Below are 18,768 nucleotides of genomic sequence, written 5' to 3'. Positions count from 1 at the left end.
AACCAGGCCGGAGCACCAAGACCCTGTCAGCCACATGGCTCAGAAGAAAAGGGAGAAAAAAAGAAGGAAAAAACAATATAAAAATTAAAAAGTAATAATTAAAAAAAATAAAAGAGAGCAACCAAACCAGTAACCAAATCCACCAGTGATTACAAGTGCTAAAAACTAAATTAAGGTAAACATAAAAATCAGAAACAAATCAGTTGCAGATAGCAAATCCCAAGTCTACAGTTGCTCCCAAAGCCCACGGCCTCAATTTTGGGATGATTCGTTGTCTATTATGGTATTCCACAGATACAGGGTACATCACGTTGACTGTGGGGATTTAATCCACTGCTCCTGAGGCTGCACGGAGAAATTTCCCTTTCTATTCTTTGTTCATACAGCTCCCGGGGTTCAGCTTTGGTTTTGGCCCCTCTGCATGTAGGTCGCCCTCAGGCATCTGTTCACACCCAGACAGGATGGGGTTAAAGCAGCGGCTGATTAGGGGGCTCTTGCTCACTCAGGCTTGGGGGAGGGAGGGGTACGGTAGTTATAATTGGAATGCAGGGCGAGCCTGCAGTGCAGAGGCCGCCGTGTCGTTGCAACAGCCTGAGGCACACCATGTGTTCTCCCGGGGAACTTGTCCCTGGATCATGGGACCCTGGCAGTAGCGGGCTGCACAGGCTCCCAGGAGGTGTGTGGATAGTGACCTTTGCTTGCACACAGGATTCTTGGTGGTGGCAGCAGCAGTGTTAGCGTTTCATGCCCATCTCTGGGGTCCGAGCTGATAGCCGTGGCTCGCGCCCATCTCTGGAGCTCATTTAGGCGGTGCTCTGCCTTCTGTGGGCAGACAGGGAAGGAATCCCCTCTCCTCGCACACCCTGAAACAATGGTCTCTTGCCTCTTAGGCAGGTCCAGACTTTTTCCCGGACTCCCTCCCAGCTAACTGTGGCGCACTAGCCCCCTTCAGGCTGTGTTCATGCAGCCAACCCCAGTCCTCTCCCTGGGATTTGACCTCCAAAGCCCGAGCCTCAGCTCCCAGCCCCAACCTGCCCTGGTGGGTGAGCAGACAAGTGTCTCAGGCTGGTGAGTGCTGGTTGGCACCGATCCTCTGTGTGGGAATCTCTCTGCTTTGCCCTCTGCACCCCTGCTACTGTGCTCTCCTCCATGGCTCCAAAGCTTACCCCCTCCCACCCATCTCTGCCAGTGAAGTGTCTTCCTAGTGTGTGGAAACTTTTCCTCCTTCCCAGCTCCCTCCCAGAGGTGCAGATCCCGTCCCTATTCTTTTGTCTCTGTTTTTTCTTTTGCCCTACCCAGGTACGTGGGGATTTTCTTGCCTTTTGGGAAGTCTGAGGTTTTCTGCCAGCGTTCAGTAGGTGTTCTGTAGGAGTAGTTCCACATGTAGATATATTTTTGATGTATTTGTGGGGAGGAAGGTGATCTCCACGTCTTACTCCTCCACCATCTTGAAGGTCCCCTCCAAACAATTGTATACTCTTTTAAAAACAAAACCTGTTTATGTGCTAACTAGACGATTTTCCGTTAAGTCCCTACCTGAGAAACGAGTGCTATGTACTTCAAACTCCCCATGCTTAAGATTGATGGCATTTTCTTAAAATTCTTCACTTTTATCGGGTTTATCTGATGTAAGTATTAAGTACTGAATACCATCCTCCCAAGTCCCAAAACCTGAGTTCTGAGACCACTTCAGGATAACGATTCTAAAAGGGGAAAAACACAAGATTCAGCCTTTTTGTCTCGCAATTAAGTGAATTTCTCACATGTTTCTAACAGGAAAACAGAAACACTGTAAGACATCCATTCCCACTGGAAAGATAATTATTTGAGGAGTTTTTCCATGAATCTGGGGGAGAATCATTTGAAGAAAATTAATGCCAGTTAGTCAACTATGTTCTGGGTTGTACCTCAGGAGTCCTCCCTATTCAGAAAGGAGGCACTGAAACTATTTCTGAAGACAAATAAACAAAAGCCATGCAGTAACGATACAAAGAATGAACACAAGGTGAGAGGGTGTGGGGTGTAGAAGGAACAGTAACAGACCGCTCTTGGAGATCTGCTTATCTTTTCTACATTCCAGCATTTCTCCCACTTCCAATTTTGCAGAAATGAGAATCTTCCAGACAAAATTCTTGACTTCTGACCAACAGAGTTCTAGATGCTATGCAAAGCATCTCTAACTTTTCCTGTTAAATGATATTCATTTGAGTAATTGGAAAACATTTAAATACATTTATATAACAACATGGGTATGTGGATGTATTTTTTAACTGTTTATTTCATTAAATCTAAATATAAATCAAGTAATTCTGGTGAAAATTTAGCGTCCAGATAGAGATGTGCCATGTTTGAAAAATACATATTAGATTTCAAAGATTAGTATGAAAAAAAGAAGGTAAAACAAGGCATGAGTAAGTTTTATATTGATTGGAACCAAGACACCTAAGATGAGAAAAATGCAGGTGGAACAGGTTTGGGGGGAAGATCAGGGGTTCCACTTTCAAAAAGTGATTTGAAAATGACTATTGCACATCCAGGAAATGTCAAGGAGGTTATTCAAAGAGTTGGGGAGAGAGGTCCAGCCTAGAGATATATGTTTGGGGATCACTGGCATAAATGGTATTTAAAACCATGAAACAAGACGAGGTCTGCAGGAAGGGGATATAAACAAAAAGGCAAAGAAGAGAAAAGACTCAGCCGCGGGGCACTCCAACATTAAAAGGGCAAGCAAAAAATGAAGAACCAGCTAGAGAGAGGAGAGAGTGCTTCCAAGGAGTTAAAAGGAAAATCAAGAGTGTATCCTCCAGGCATGGTAAAGAAAGTGTACCAATGAGGAGGGACTGATTGGCTGAGTCAAATGATGCTAAAAGTCCATGGAGGATGTGGACTGAGAACAGACCCTTGTATTTAGTAGGTGATGGTCAATCTCGACAGTTTCTTGTGAAGTTGATGAAACTTGGCTGGCAACCTGCAAGGGTGGGTTTAACAGAGAATGTGAGGAGCGGATTTGCAGACAGCAAGTCTGGACAACTCTTTTTACTAGTTTTTATATACAGGAAAGTAGAGAAATGAAACCACTGCTAGCAGTGGAAATGATATGAGGAGGGAGTGTTTTCCAAGAAAGACGAAATAGCATGTTTATAAGCCAGTTACCTGGTAGAGAGAGGGAAACTGGTGATATTACCTGGTAGAGAGAGGGAATTACCTGGTAGAATTACCTGGTAGAGAGAGGGAAACTGGTGATACAGAAGACAGAAGGGGGAATTACTAGAGTGATATCCTTGAGTATTCAAGGAAGATGGGCTCCAGTGCCAAGAAGTAGAGGGAATGGCTTTGGATAGAGCATAGAGATTTCATGTTTAGTCACAAACAAAAGGGAGAGTATATGGCAACAGATGCAGGGCAGGTAGGCAGATGGTGGAGCGAGTCTGTGGAAGCTCCCCTCTGATGGCTCAGTTTTCTCAGTGAGAGTGGAAGCGGGGACATCGTCTAAGAGTGAGAATGAAGAGGAGGTGTGGGCGTCTGCGGAGATGGGAGCGAATGTGAAACAATCAGTGAAGAGAATGGGAGAGTGCAGGGACCAGAGAAATATCAGGCACTTTAAGGATCCATCTGACATTCCTGGGCACGTAAGAGCCATCAGTTGTTTGTGAGCTCTTCTCCGGCCACATTCAGCAGCTCAAATGCAGGCAGGAGGAAGCAGAGATTACGGTTTAGCCAGTGTGTGGTTCTACCGAGTGCTGCCTGAGAGGAGCAAGTGAACTGAGGGTGCTCAAAGGATTGCCATTGGCTGGAAAAGGCAGAAGGAGAGGACCTCAAGTGTCAGGGGTCACAGACAGGAGGTCAGGAACACCGAGGGACCGTTGGAATTGGAATAAGAGAGGGAAAGGATTGGAAGATGGAGGTTGGTTATCAGAAAGCATGATACACGAAACACATTATGAGGGCCAGCCATAACTGGGAATGAAAACATCTATCTATGACTATGGAAGTAAGTGGTAGGGTTGGGTGGAAGTCAGAGAATTGCAGCAAAGAAGGTCAAGGAACTCCAGGATGTTAACAAGATCCTCTACCTGGAGCTAAAGTCATCAAGAGCTGAGGGTAAGTGGTCCTGGAGCCCAGGGCACTGACAAACAGGATAAAGAGCATGATGGGATGAGTGCTGGTCCACCCAAGGCAGAGTCGGGTGGGGTCATGAGTGAGGAGGCGCAGGAGGGATAAGTGATTCAAGTGTCTACTTGACCTGGTCAATGGGGAGCAGAAGGCCAGAGTCAGTATGATCACTCAGTGTGAGGGGCTCCTATTGATGTTCACTGAGTAGGGGCGGACTTACTCCAAGGGATCAGGACACCCAGTGGTCCTCACTGAGGAGGCTGAGGATGTCCAAGGAAGCTCAGTATCACTCAAGCCCACAAACATCTGCTGCACCTTATGATGGGGGTGGGTAAAAATTCTGGGTGGGGAGGGTCTTAGTTCAAGAGCTTGACCCCCTACCTGGCCCCTTGTTTGTTCTTTCACTTTATTCCACATTAATAAGGAACCCAGAAGTAGACTGCCTGACCAGTCTTCTCCAATTGCTAAATTCCTATTAATAATAAGATTATTTTATATAAAACCTCAAATAAGTATGCTTGTTATGGTTAAGGAAATAAGAGTTTATCAAAGTACAACTAATGAACAAGAAACTATAAAAATTACCACACATATTTGAAAAAGTTAATGGAAACTCAGTGGAGAGTTTAAAAGACAGAATAGACACAGCAGAGAAAAGAATTAGTGAATTGGTAGACAGGGCTGAAATAAGAAGCCAAATGCAGTACTGAGAAAGGAAGTAAAACATGGAAGAGAGGTTTAAAACACAAATGATATAGAAGGAAGGTCCCACATATCTGCTCAGAGTTTCAGGAGCAGAGAATAAGGAAAAGCAATATTCAAAGAAATAATGGCTGAGAATTTTCCAGAACACTGATCAGACATCAATTCTCACATTTACAAAGTCCAGTGAATCCTGAGGGGGATGATTAAAAAGAAGCCCATTTCTACATACATTGTAGTGAAACTCAGAATAACAAATACACAGAAAAGAAACTCAAATCAGCCAGAATGAAAAGACAGATTACTACAAAAGAACAATAATCAGATTGTTAGATAAATTCTTTAAATGAAACAATGGAAATTGGAAGACAGTGGAATCATACTGTCAACAAATTGCTTACCATGTGGAAAAAAATAAATAGATGGGGTTTTAAAAAGTGTGACTAAAACACCAGGCAACGTTAACATATAAATTGGGTAGAGGAGTGATCAGAGTTAAGTATAAAGTCCTTGAATTGCTCAGGAGGACAGGAATGATTGATTCAGTTTGGATTTTGTTAAGGTAAAAATGTGTGTTAAAATAACCATATAATAAACACAAGAAAATAGAAATGGAGCGTAAGGCTTTTGAATAAGTGGAGGAGGGACATGTAATGTGGGGTAGGAGAGAGAATCTAAATTAATTCAAAAAGCAATTAGATAGGGCTTCCCTGGTGGCGCAGTGGTTAAGAATCTGCCTGCCAATGCAGGGGACACGGGTTCGAGCCCTGGTCTGGGAAGATCCCACATGCCACGGAGCAGCTAAGCCCGTGAGCCACAACTACTGAGCCTGCGCGTCTGGAGCCTGTGCTCTGCAACGGGAGAGGCCGCGACAGTGAGAGGCCCGCGCACCGCGATGAAGAGTGGCCCCCGCTCGCCACAGCTGGAGAAAGCCCTCACACAGAAACGAAGACCCAACACAGCCATAAATAAATAAATAAATTTATAAAAAAAAAAAAAAAAAAAAAAAACTGTGACCTATTAAATCAATTATCATTCACAATTAAATAGCTTAAACTTAAAAAAAATCAATTTGTTTAAAAAAAAAAAAAGCAATTAGATAGAGTAAGTATATTAAAAGTGGGACAGTGAAAGAGAAGAAAGTATAATGATAAAATAAATCCAAATATATTAATAGTAGCACTATAAATGAACATAACTTTCAGATTAAAACTTACAGGTTGGAAAAAATAAAGCAAATTTATGCTCTTTACAACAGTTTCACAAGTGGAATAAAAATATACAGAATTGTTGATGGTGAAAGGATAAGAAAATGATAAGATAGGCAAGTACTAAGCAAAAAAAATTGGTATAGCTCTATCCAAAACAGATCTATTTTTTTACTTTTTTATTTTTATTTTTATTTTTTATTGAAGTATAGTTGATTTACAGTGTTTCAGGTGAACAGCAAAGTGATTCAGTTATACACACACACACACACACACACACACACATATATATTCTTTTTCAGGTTCTGGTTTATTATACAATATTGAATATAGCTCCCTGGGCTGTACAGTAGATCCTTGTTGTTTATCTATTTTTTTTTAATTTTTATTTATTTATTTATGGCTGTGTTGGGTCTTCGTTTCTGTGCGAGGGCTTTCTCTAGTTGTGGCAAGCGGGGGCCACTCTTCATCACGGTGCGCGGGCCTCTCACTATCACGGCCTCTCTTGTTGCGGAGCACAGGCTCCAGACGCGCAGGCTCAGTAATTGTGGCTCACGGGCCCAACTGCTCCGCGGCATGTGGGATCTTCCCAGACCAGGGCTCAAACCCGTGTCCTCTGCACTGGCAGGCAGACTCTCAACCACTGCGCCACCAGGGAAGCCCCCCTCTATCTATTTTATATATGGTAGTGTGTATCCATGAATCCCAAATTCCTAATTTATCCCCCCTACAACTATCCCCATTGGTAACCATAAGTTTGCTTTCTATGTCTATGAGTCTATTTCTGTTTTGTAAATAAGTTCATTTGTTTCATTTTTTTAGATTCCACATATAAGTGATATCATGTGATATTTGTCTTTCTCAGACCTAGAAACAAGGGCATTGCTACAGATTAAGAGGGTCGTTTCATAATGACATATGCTTGACTAACCAGGAAAAAATTAAACTAGAATGCATCTAATAACATACAGCTTCAAAATATACAAAGCAAAAACTGAAAGAAGCACAAGATTAAATTGAAAAATTCACCTCTGTATATTTCTCCCTCAATAACTGATTAATCAAACTTCAAAAAAATGAGGAAGGAAGATGGAGAATTTGAATAACACAATTAACTAGTTTAAGCTAATGAACATATATGGATCACTGCAAACCAGTAACTTCAAGGAAATATAGAACATTTGTGAAAACTATGTACCAGGCCATAAAACAAGTCTCAACAAATTTCACAGAAATGTAATCATGTAGATCACATTCTCTAATCACTATTAAAATAAAAAATATTTAAAATAGAAAACACTTTTAAATAGAAAAAACATTTAAAATATTTTAAAATAGTAAATAGAAAATTAAAGTAGATATTATTAAAAATATTAAACTAGAATAAAGATAGAATTAAAATAGAAAAATAATTGCTAAAAGGTTCTGGAAATTAAAGAATAAAATAAAAGCTTAAAAATAAGTCATAAGGGGCTTCCATGGTGGTGCAGTGGTTGAGAATCTGCCTGCCAATCAATGCAGGGCACACGGGTTTGAGCCCTGGTCTGGGAGGATCCCACATGCCGCAGAGCAACTGGGCCCGTGAGCCACGATTACTGAGCCTGTGCATCTGGAGCCTGTGCTCCGCAACAAGAGAGGCCGCGATAGTGAGAGGCCCGCGCACCGTGATGAAGAGTGGCCCCCACTTGCCGCAACTGGGGAAAGCCCTCGCACGGAAACGAAGACCTAACACAGCCATAAATAAATAAATAAATAAATAAAATTTTTTAAAAAGTCATAAGTCAAAGAAGAAATCATCATGAAAATGTTAAAAACTCACATGTGAACAATAACAAAATACTACATATCAAAACATGTGGAATACAAATATGGCTAAAGCAACACTTGGAGGGAAATTTATTGCACTAAATGCATATACATGAAAGAAGAAAGGCTGAAATTAAGTGAGTAATCATGTAAATTTAAGAGGTGAGAAAAAGAATAAAGCCAAAGAAAGTAGAAGGAATGAAATAATAAGGATGAAAACAGAGATTAAGTAAAATGAAAAAGAATGACACAACCAAGAAGAGAAAGTGAAAAGTTGGTTCTTTGGAAAGTCTAAAAAGAACCTGTAACAACTCTGGTGAGATGGACCAAGAGCTAAGGAGGGAAGCGGTGGCCACCTCTACAGGTTTCCTCATCCCACTGGGGCATAGAAGAGACTTGGGTTTTGTACCCCAGGAGAGCCCCTGCCTTCCCAAGAGGCGTTCTTGACAACACGCGGAGCACATCTCCATGCCTCTCCCCGTGCACCGCCACTTGATCTCTCTTCTTCTGGCAGCTCTTCCATCTTTTGAGGGAAACAATTCCAACCATCTCCCAAATTTGCCAGAAATGGTGTGTGGTTTCTTTTGTTTCTCATTCTCTTTGTTGCTTTTGGATCATTTATGGAAGAAAAGGGGAAATATCAGCATTACTTCGGCATCCACCATCAGCACCAGGCTGAGGGAAGGGGAACTGAGGCAGAAAGCAGGGGTGGTGGCAGTGGGAAGAGCAAGCGTAAGGTACCTGGAAGCCGTGGGAGGAAGGATTCAGATCTGGGAGCACAGAGGATGGTTGGGGGATGGTGGGCATTCAAGCACCCGGGCTGCCAGATCTGCAGTCCTGGGAGAGGCACATGACATTCAGTGGACCGTGGAGCTGAAAGACCCACTGGCAGATTTCTAATAGATTTTAATCAAGGATTCCATTAAAACAGCATTTAAAAAATTTTCTTCTAATTAGCCATAAAAGAAAGAGACTACTCTCGAATACTCTGGTTACATGTCATTCTAGTAAATCAAAGTCCCTAATGATCAACAAATTGTTTTTCAAAGAAAGCAAAACAACAAAACCACATTTATATAACACAAACACAAAAACAGAACCTGCCAGATTTTCAGAGGCTGGAGCTGCACAAATAAAGTGAAATGATGATTGAGACAAAGGTTTTCAAGAGGAGGTTAGGAAGAGGTTTGGGGCTGGAAGCACTGCATATGCAGACTGGACTATCTTCATAAAAAAGATAACATAAAGGGGCTTGGGTCATTTTCCTTTTCTCCAGTGATATGCAGGCTTTGAAGCCTAGAAAGTGACCCTGTATACTCTGAGGTAGTTACATTTCATACCAAAAAGGGAGAACCATATAAGATGACAGTTTTCTGAGCCATGAGTCAGTATGGGATTATTTGGGGACTTTGGCAAATAGCCACACTAGATCCTGGGGCCATGGGTACCTCTGTCCTGTAGGCACCCCCCTTCCTCTCTCTCATGTCTTGTGTTCTTTTCCGAAGTGTCTGCTCGGAGAGATTAAACTGTCAGCCCACAGAATGGATTTGTGCATCCCAGCTGCAGATCACATATCTGTCACATCAGTGGCATTACACTGTAAATCATAGCCACAAAAGGACTTTACACAGAATGGTTTTCTTTCCCCAGCTGATGATATATAAATGTACACCAAAAATTTTAACTTACAATTGCCTAGGAAAGGTAATGGGGGCAAATAACACATGGTTGAATACAACGCTGAAAGCAGTTTTCAAACAGCATTTAGGCAGTTTCATAAAGCTCTTCTTACTCTTTACACAAATGCAGAATTGATTCTCAGAGTAAGTCTGCACTGAATGAGGTTTCTCTCAGTAACGAATCCAGCCCATCCCCAAACAAGTCCGTCTTTGAGCCTTTTCCCCAATAACCTTCTGGTGGTTTCATGCTGTTCTGGTCTTACCATCACTAGCAATTGATCACATAAGGTCATTCGCAAGATGGTGTTAATGGTACATTATTACCTTGGACTTATACCAACAAAGGTCTTCTAAATTGTAAAAGAGGAGATGATAAAAAGGAACAATTGTCTAAGGGTAGAACCCTGCCCTGGGTGGGGAGGCGCAGAGCTGGGTAGAGGTGCTTTTCTGGTTGTCATGTGCTAACCCCGTCTTGTAGGCTGCCCTGAATAAAGGCACTATAAAATCGCTCACCTTTTACTTAAACTCTTACCAGTTCTCCTAAGCCAAGTAAATATTTATGTGATGTTTATGATTTATACACTTAATCATTGACATGATGCAAGATTCGAAATGAAAAGGTAAAAAACCCCTGAGCTTTCTAAACGAACTTAAGGATATTTATATATACAAAAACACACATATATACTTTTCACTTTAACACCTTTGTTCCTCCTTCCCTAGTATTATTGTTTCCTTAAAGTGACAGATACTATGATATACACTGCTAGGGATGTTTGAGTATAACCACTTTGGGAGAAATTTGGCACCAGATGGTCAAGTTGTAAGTTTATGTAAAATATGACCCTTCAAAATTCTACTTCTGGGCATACATCCTCAAGAATTTCTTTTGCATGTGCATAAATACATTTCAAAGATGTTTACTGCATACATCTATGTAATAGCCACAGAAGAAATACATAAAAAATCTACAGTCCATCATGGAGGTAACAGATTAATAAAATATGGTATTTTCATATGATAGAGTAATATTTAACAGTTAAAAATATGAACATAATCTATATAAACAATCTGATAGTTCTCTCAAAAGCACTGAGTGATAATGCAAGTTTCTTTCACAGAAAGTAAAAGAGAAACAACCCTTATGGAAAATTCTTTAGTGAAGTGGGCTATGAATAGACATGAAGGTATATTCTGTCCCACTAGAAAAGAAAAGCAAAGTAAAATTCTTTTTTTTCCCTTTGCCTATGAAATTGACAATGTTGATGAATAATTATGTTTATCACTAGCAAGGCATGGGGATCTGGCACACTCATACACTACCAATAGCAATATAAATTTATAGACTTTCCTGGAGGGTTATTTGGCAATATGTATCCAAAACTTAAATAAAAGTAAGTAAATTTTGACAAAGTAATTCATCCTAAGAAAATAAAAATGTGTGCAAAGATGAAGTTACAATAAAAAGTATAAAGTGCTTAATGTTTTAAAAGAATGATTTTGTTGAATAGATTATGGTATACAAATGAAATAGATTATTAGGAGGATAAAAATAATGACACAGAATAATAATCATTGACAATAATGCTGCTTATATGTTGTTGAGTGGAAAAAAAAAGATCTTATTTGTGTTTAAAAGAATTATATTCATCTGGTCCTTATTATTCAAGGATATCTGGTACCAGAGAAGAGTCACTTAAAGTAAATCCACTTAAAATGGGGACCAAAAATTCACACTAAATAATGGGAAATGAAAGCATTTGATTAGGACTATATTTGAAGAAAAAGAAACAAGAAAATACATTTTATTTTCTATTTTACCAAATTTTGATAACAGTATTTTTCATGGGAAGTGATATTTAGGATAGATCCTAAAATTCATGTTGAAGCCTAAAGGGTCAAGAATAGCCAAGACGATTTTGAAAAACAAGGCTAGGAAGGGAGGATTTATTACAAAGCTTTAATAACTAAATGAAAGTGATATTAGCTCAGGAATCACAAAAAGATTAATAGAACAGAAAAGAGTTAAGAAACAGATCCAAAAATATAACCAAAATTGGTATATGACAGAGATGGCAACAAAATAAATGAGAAAATAAATACTCATCAATGATAATGGGGTAATGGTTTTCAATATGGAAGACATTAGATCCCTGCCTCACACAGTACAGAAATATAAATTTCAGATGAGTTTCAAGATCTAAAAGTTTTATCTCATAAAAAATGGCAATGCATAGAAAGGAAAACTTGAAAATCAAAATATATTTTAAAAGATCTCTAAGGGAAATGCAAAGTAAAAGCAGTGAAATACATTCCACGCTTATCAGATTAATCAAAATTAAAACAACTGATTAATGTCAGACACAGCCAAAGATATTGGGATACAAAGAACTCCAAGACAGTGCTAGTGGGAGTGTTAAGTGGTACAACAGCTTCAGAGGGCCATTTGCAAAACCTAGCAGAGTCGAAGTAACATAGAGATGCTTTTTTTGTTTTTTTTTAACATCTTTATTGGAGTATAATTGCTTTACAATGCTGTGTTAGTTTCTGCTTTATAACAAAGTGAATCAGCTATACATATATATATATATATATCCCCATATCTCCTCCCTCTTGTGTCTCCCTGCCACCCTCCCTATCCCATCCCTCTAGGTAGTCACAAAGCACCGAGCTGATCTCCCTGTACTAGGTGGCTGCTTCCCACTAGCTATCGATTTTACATTTGGAAATGTATATATGTCCATGCCACTCTCTCACTTTGTCCCAGCTTACCCTTCCCCCTCCCCGTGTCCTCAAGTCCATTCTCTACATCTGCATCTTTATTCCCGTCCTGCCCCTAGGTTCTTCAGAACCGTTTTTTTTTTTTTTTTTTTTTAGATTCCATATATATGTGTTAGAATACGGTATTTTTTTTCTCTTTCTGACTTACTTCACTCTGTATGACAGACTCTAGGTCCATCCACCTCACTACAAATAACTCAATTTCGTTTCTTTTTATGGCTGAGTAATATTCCATTGTATATATGTGCCACATCTTCTTTTTCCATTCATCTGTCGAGGGACACTTAGGTTGCTTCCATGTCCTGGCTACTGTAAATAGTGCTGCAATGAACATTGTGGTACATGACTTTTTTGAATTATGATTTTCTCAGAGTATATGCCCAGTAGTGGGATTGCTGGGTCATATGGTAGTTCTATTTTTAGTTTTTTAAGGAAGCTCCATACTGTTATCCATAATGGCTGTATCAATTTACATTCCCACCAACAGTGCAAGAGGGTTCCCTTTTCTCCACACCCTCTCCAGCATTTATTGTTTGTAGATTTTTTGATGATGGCCATTCTGACTGGTGTGAGGTGATACCTCATTGTAGTTTTGATTTGCATTTCTCTAATGATTAGTGATGTTGAGCATTCTTTCATGTGTTTGTTGGCAGTCTGTATATCTTCTTTGGAGAAATGTCTACTTAGGTCTTCTGCCCATTTTTGGATTGGGTTGTTTGTTTTTTAGATATCAAATAGCCAAAGCAATCTTGAGATAGAAAAACGGAGCTGGAGGAATCAGGCTCCCTGACTTCAGACTATACTACAAAGCTACTATACTACAGACTATACTACAAATCAAGACAGTATGGTACTGGCACAAAAACAGAAATATAGATCAATGGAACAGGATAGAAAGCCCAGAGATAAACCCACGCACATATGGTCACCTTATCTTTGATAAAGGAGGCAAGAATATACAATGGAGAAAAGACAGCCTCTTCAATAAGTGGTGCTGGGAAAACTGGACAGCTACATGTAAAAGAATGAAATTAGAACACTCCCTAACACCATACACAAAAATAAACTCAAAATGGATTAAAGACCTAAATGTAAGGCCAGACACTGTAAAACTCTTAGAGGAAAACATAGGCGGAACAGTCTATGACATAAATCACAGCAAGATCCTTTTTGACCCACCTCCTAGAGAATGGAAATAAAAACAAAAATAAACAAATGGGACCTAATGAAACTTAAAAGCTTTTGCACAGCAAAGGAAACCATAAACAAGACGAAAAGATAACCCTCAGAATGGGAGAAAATATTTGCAAATGAAGCAACTGACATAGGATTAACTTCCAAAATTTACAAAGATGAGATGTTGATGCAAGTCCTACTACCCAGTTACTCAACTTCTGGGGATATATACCTTAGACACACTCTTATACATTTCTACAAGATCCTATCAAGGATATTCCTTGCAATATTTTTGTAATAGCAAAAGGTAAAAACGTCATTTTGACCTTCAGTGGGGAATTAACTCTGGAATATTAAACAAACAAAGACTACAGTAAAATGAATCAACTAGATCTACCATTATCAACATATGTCAAAAACCAATGTTGCGTGAAAAAAGCAAATCACAAAAATCAATGGCAAGCCTCCATTTACATAACAATTTTTATAATGTATCTGTTTATTGTTTTAATTTTTTACATGTCATCTTATTAAAAGGTGTATACCATTAGCCCTCTATGCATTTCCCCCTTCCACCCTTCAATATTCCAGGTAAACATAAAGTTCTTCTGAGAGCATCTCTTTTTTTTTTATTGAAGTATAGTTGATTTACAATGTTGTATTCATTTCAAATGTACAACAGAGTGATTCCGTTATACATACATATATATATTCTTTTTCAGATTCTTTTCCATTATAGGTTATTACAAGATATTGAATATAGTTCCCTGTGTTATACAGTAGTAGATCCTTGTTGTTTATCTATTTTATATATAGTAGTGTGTATCTGTTGATCCCAAATTCCTAATTTATCTCCCCCTGTGCCCACTTTCCCCTTTGGTAACCATAAGCTTGTTTTCTATGTCTGTGACTCTATTTCCATTTACATAAAATTTTAAACACAAAATGAGACTACACATTCTGATGGGCACACTCTCAGCCCCAAAGTTGTAGGCTGCATGGACTCAACCCCAGATTCTCATCCTTCACTGTCTGGATTTCCCTCTTGCTCAGCAGAGAATTTTCTATTTATGGCAATCACAGATTTCGACTCAAGTAGCTACTACATGTACTGTGCTATACTAGGTGTCAGGGAGGACAAAAGAATTACGCAAGACTCCTCGCACCCTGCAGAGGGTACAACTCAGCTAGGGAAGCCATCTGAGAGACTGGCTCTCAATCCTCACTCTGGCTCACATAGTGTGTAAACTTAGAGTGCTTAATTGTCAAGGCCCAGTTCCTTCATCTATAAGATGGGAAAGTCACCCTCCTCCTGTTTAGAACATTAAATGAATATATATATATAGTGTCCAGCATATGCAAGCAGTCAACACTCTCAGCAATCAAAGGCATGGCAGCCATCACACGAATACAAACTTCTAAACGTCTCAGACACACTGACAGTTAAAAGGTGATGGACGGGAGAAGGGCACTGGATGGGTCCGCTTAGCCCTCTCCACAGCTGGATACAACACTCCCACCCCTGGTGGTTTCCCCTGTGACTTGGCCCCCTCCCTGTGGAACACAGGGCGTTTCTTCTAGCAGCAGTTTGGCTACACCCAGGCCTATTTATTCTTCCAAGTTCACCATGAACAGTGCTCTGTGAAGAGAGCTACCTGCCTCAGGAAAGAGAATTCCTTCTCTCACACCGTTGGAAGAATTCTGGGGTAAAATGAGACCAAAACGATCATAACACACCTAAGCTAGCTTTTCGGTTAACCCCTTTAGAATCCCAAGGACAAACCACAGCTCCATATTATTAAAGAGAAGGCAATAGTGTCTCAGCTCCATTCACCTCCAACATATACCTGCCTCTAACCCGCAAGCCACCCTCCTCAAAAGCTGGGATAGGGTTCTATCCATGGACTTAGTAGCAGGCACCAGAGGGGAGGCCTGCCTCCCAGACACTGGAAAAACCACAGTGTTTGGAAATCCCTTTTGGAGATACTGAGCTGTTGAATTTCATTCCTGGGACTCCTTCCCGAGGACTTGGGCATTTCAGTTACCCAGCCAATGTGGCGCCACCATGTGGCAACAGCACAAACAGCTCATAATTCGCTCAGCCTTAAAATTCTGTGATTCTCTACCAATTTTTAACTTTGAGGAATTCAAAATACTTCTATTTTTATATGTCAAATGAAGAATTCACTCATGTCTTTTCTTCATTCATATTTTATTATCACACTATTTCATATTTGCATTATTCAAATACACTCTATGAATAGACCAGCCTCCAATGTCAGCACTGTTATACCTGGGGTTGGGCTTGTTACATCACGCAAGAACTGATGATCAGATTGTCAGGGGACAACCAGATCAGACTCCACCCAGATCTTAAGACCAAATTCTTCCTTCTAGCTTTCTGGACTGGCTTAGGTATAACTACCTTTGGTTTGCATATATAAAAAAGTGAAAAATATCAAGCAGTTTCATTTTAGCTTTGAAACTAAAATGATAAATAATAATAGTAACAAAAAATAAAACTCACCTGATAAAACTAAACAGCATGTTGGTTACCCTCAGGGGAGGGGGGGTGATAGTGCCTGTAGGGGGTAATTGGGAGGCTGGGAATATTCAAGGTCTTAATCTGGGCACTTGTTACACAGGTGTGTTCAGTTTGTGAAAATCCATTGAGGGCACACTTCAGATCTGTGCAGTTTTCTGGGATGATGTTATAACTCAAAGGACTGACCAGTCAGTCAACCCTCCTTAACTTGCCTTTGAGACAAATGCAATAATAACCAGGAAGGCAAAAAGAGGGGCATGCCTAGTTCTTCTCTACAAGGTATTTCAGTCTGTGTATCAATTGCTCTAAGGGCCATGGCCACAGATGAGCTCTCCTTCTGTCTATCTAGACAGGGAGGAAGGAGACAGGACACAATCGATACCACTGTTAGCTTAATTGCTGAAGGTGGTTAACAGTTTACTTTCTCAGATCCTGGAGCAGACAGTTCCCCCTTCTCCTCCACACACAAAACCTAGACCACAGAGAGAACCTGCCACAAAGAGATACACACCATCTCCACAGAGACAAGCCCCCCCCACACAGACACACTGCCCCACCACCAGACACAACCCCCAACTCCACAGAGACAGCCCCCAGCCCCATAAAGACAGCTAGCTTTCAGCCCACAAAGACAAACCACAGATGTGGTGGCTGGGGTGGGGGTAATTAGGAGAGATGGGGCTGCCCATGGGCAGGCAAGGAACATCAACAGGAAGATGGAAAATAATATTTTCAAAGTCTTACCAAACTAAATTTGTTTGGAAAAGGGATTTTTAGACCTGAGAATACAGTCCCAAAGTTGCTGTGAAAATATATTTAAATCACCCCCATTTCCACCCACAGCTCAGGTCCCATCCTCTTGGACAATCGTCCTCTACTTTCACATCTGTCACGTACCCTGAACCCCAACTGCCTTCGGAAGACTAAAAGCAGGGATTATTCCATTTTATAGATTTAAAAAGTTGAGGCTCAAAGATGTTTGTCAGACATCACAAAACTATCTAAGTGGTCATCTCATCCCTGAGTTGGGGCGAGGGAGGCTGAGGTGGAGGGGCAGGGTGATAACGCCAAAAGAGGAGGGGTGACCCTCTCCCCAGCCCAAAACTCTGAGAACCGCCCACAGCCCCACAGGAGCTGCCTCAATGGATGAGTCTGGCGACATTCACACACATTCTGGGACTGGATTCCACCTTCCCCTGGGAAAGTGGGAAACCTCCAGGTCAAGGGGTCGGGAGTGGAGCGGGCAGAAATAAAGCCAGACTTAAGGCATTTTCTAAGATCAAATAGGAGCCAAGCCCAGAGCTTACTGCTTCTCTTAGGAAGTCCCTGGGCCCAAACTAGTGTGTGCAGTCCGAGTCTCTCGGATACTTACTTATCCTCGGGGACAGGGCTTATTTGGGAGAAGGAAACGGAACAGGACTAATCTAAGAGCAGGCACCTAGCAAACTCCCCTACCCTGCGGAGACATAAGTAAATTAAGTGAGGGGGAATGGAAGGGATGCTGCAAATGTTGCAGGTCCCCGGGTTCCCAGTGAGGAACCGCTCCGCTCCGCGCTCCCCGAAGATACCCCGCGGCTACATCCCAACCTCTGAAGGGTACCTTAGAATCGGCTCCCGACCTCACCAAAAAGCAGCGGAGTTGGAGGGGAGGGAGTAGGAAGGAGGAGGCCGGGATGAAGCTGAAGTGAGCACCTCACACCCCGCAACAGCCGCTCCTCCCCAGGCAGTCCTAGAACCCTGCCAGAAGCTATCGACTCCGGTTCTTAGTCCGCGCACCGGCCGTGACCTTGAACGAGTCCCTGATTAGTCCCATTTTACAGAAATTAAGAGTGGGAAAGAATCAAGTCCGTCGCGCTGGGCTGCTCCGGGCGCTTACCTGATGGTTTAAGGCGCCCCGCCGGCGCGCCAGGAGCGTAGTGGGTGCGTGGTGAACCGCAGCCCAAGATCTACGCGGCCAGTGGAATCGCAAACCGCGAAGGAAACGCAGAGCTGAGCTCGGACCCCGGCAGCGGGAGAAAGAGGCGGTTCCGATTCTGCGACGACCCCCTAGCAAGTTCGATGCCGCCCCAAGCCCCTCCGCAGAGGCGGACTGGCAGTGCCCCGGGGCCCTGGCTCAGGACGCGCACGGGGTGTACGGGGACGCGAGAGACACCTCCATACACCCACCCCCGAAGTTGCGGCAACGTAAGGGGGAGAGTGGCGCAAAGCTGCCAGAGGGGAGGGGACGGTACTCACACGGGGTGGCCGGGCTGCAGCAGGTCCGTGACCGGGGTCATCGATGGCGGCAGGGGTCATCGATGGCGGCCGCTCTCAGGCCACCGCGCCTCGGGAAGCCTGGGGCACCTGCCGCAAAGCGCCGCGTGGATTAGGAAGCTGCGAGCAGCAAGGCAGGGGCACGGGGCGGTCGGCGCGCCAGATCTGAGCTGCAGCGCTGCGGGGGCTCGGCCGCCAGAACCGCAGCCGCAGCGGGAGCCCAGAGCGGGCGCGGGAGGCGGGAGCGCGACAGCGGCAGCGGCTGCGAGGGAGGCGCCCGCGCCGCAGGCAGCCAGGGCCAGCGTGGACGCAGCCCCTGCCGACACCTGCCGGCCCGGGCGACGACCAATCAGAGGCGCCCGGAGCGGGGGCGAGTGCAGGGCGCCCGGTGGGAGGGGGACGCGCGCTCACGCCCGTGCTGGGGCCGGGGGCGCCTTCCTGGCGGGCTTTTCAGGCCCTCCCCCCCGCGCGCAGGCGGCCGGCGCGGGAGGGGCGGGGCGCGGCG

At 42.6% G+C, this 18,768-nt stretch overlaps 1 protein-coding gene across 1 annotated transcript in view; it reads right to left on the bottom strand.

The window, feature by feature from the left end:
- Positions 1 to 18,526, bottom strand: part of MYRIP (myosin VIIA and Rab interacting protein) — a 224,014-nt gene extending 205,488 nt beyond the window's left edge. The window contains exon 1 of the mRNA XM_057555467.1: positions 18,246 to 18,526. The gene's annotated coding sequence lies outside the window, so the exon portion shown is untranslated. The remainder of the gene's footprint in view (positions 1 to 18,245) is intronic.
- Between the last annotated feature and the right edge of the window lie 242 nt (positions 18,527 to 18,768).

The sequence above is a fragment of the Balaenoptera acutorostrata genome, chromosome 10, assembly GCF_949987535.1.
Source record: "Balaenoptera acutorostrata chromosome 10, mBalAcu1.1, whole genome shotgun sequence".
NCBI lineage: Eukaryota > Metazoa > Chordata > Mammalia > Artiodactyla > Balaenopteridae > Balaenoptera > Balaenoptera acutorostrata.
This window is presented reverse-complemented; position numbering and strand designations above follow the sequence as displayed.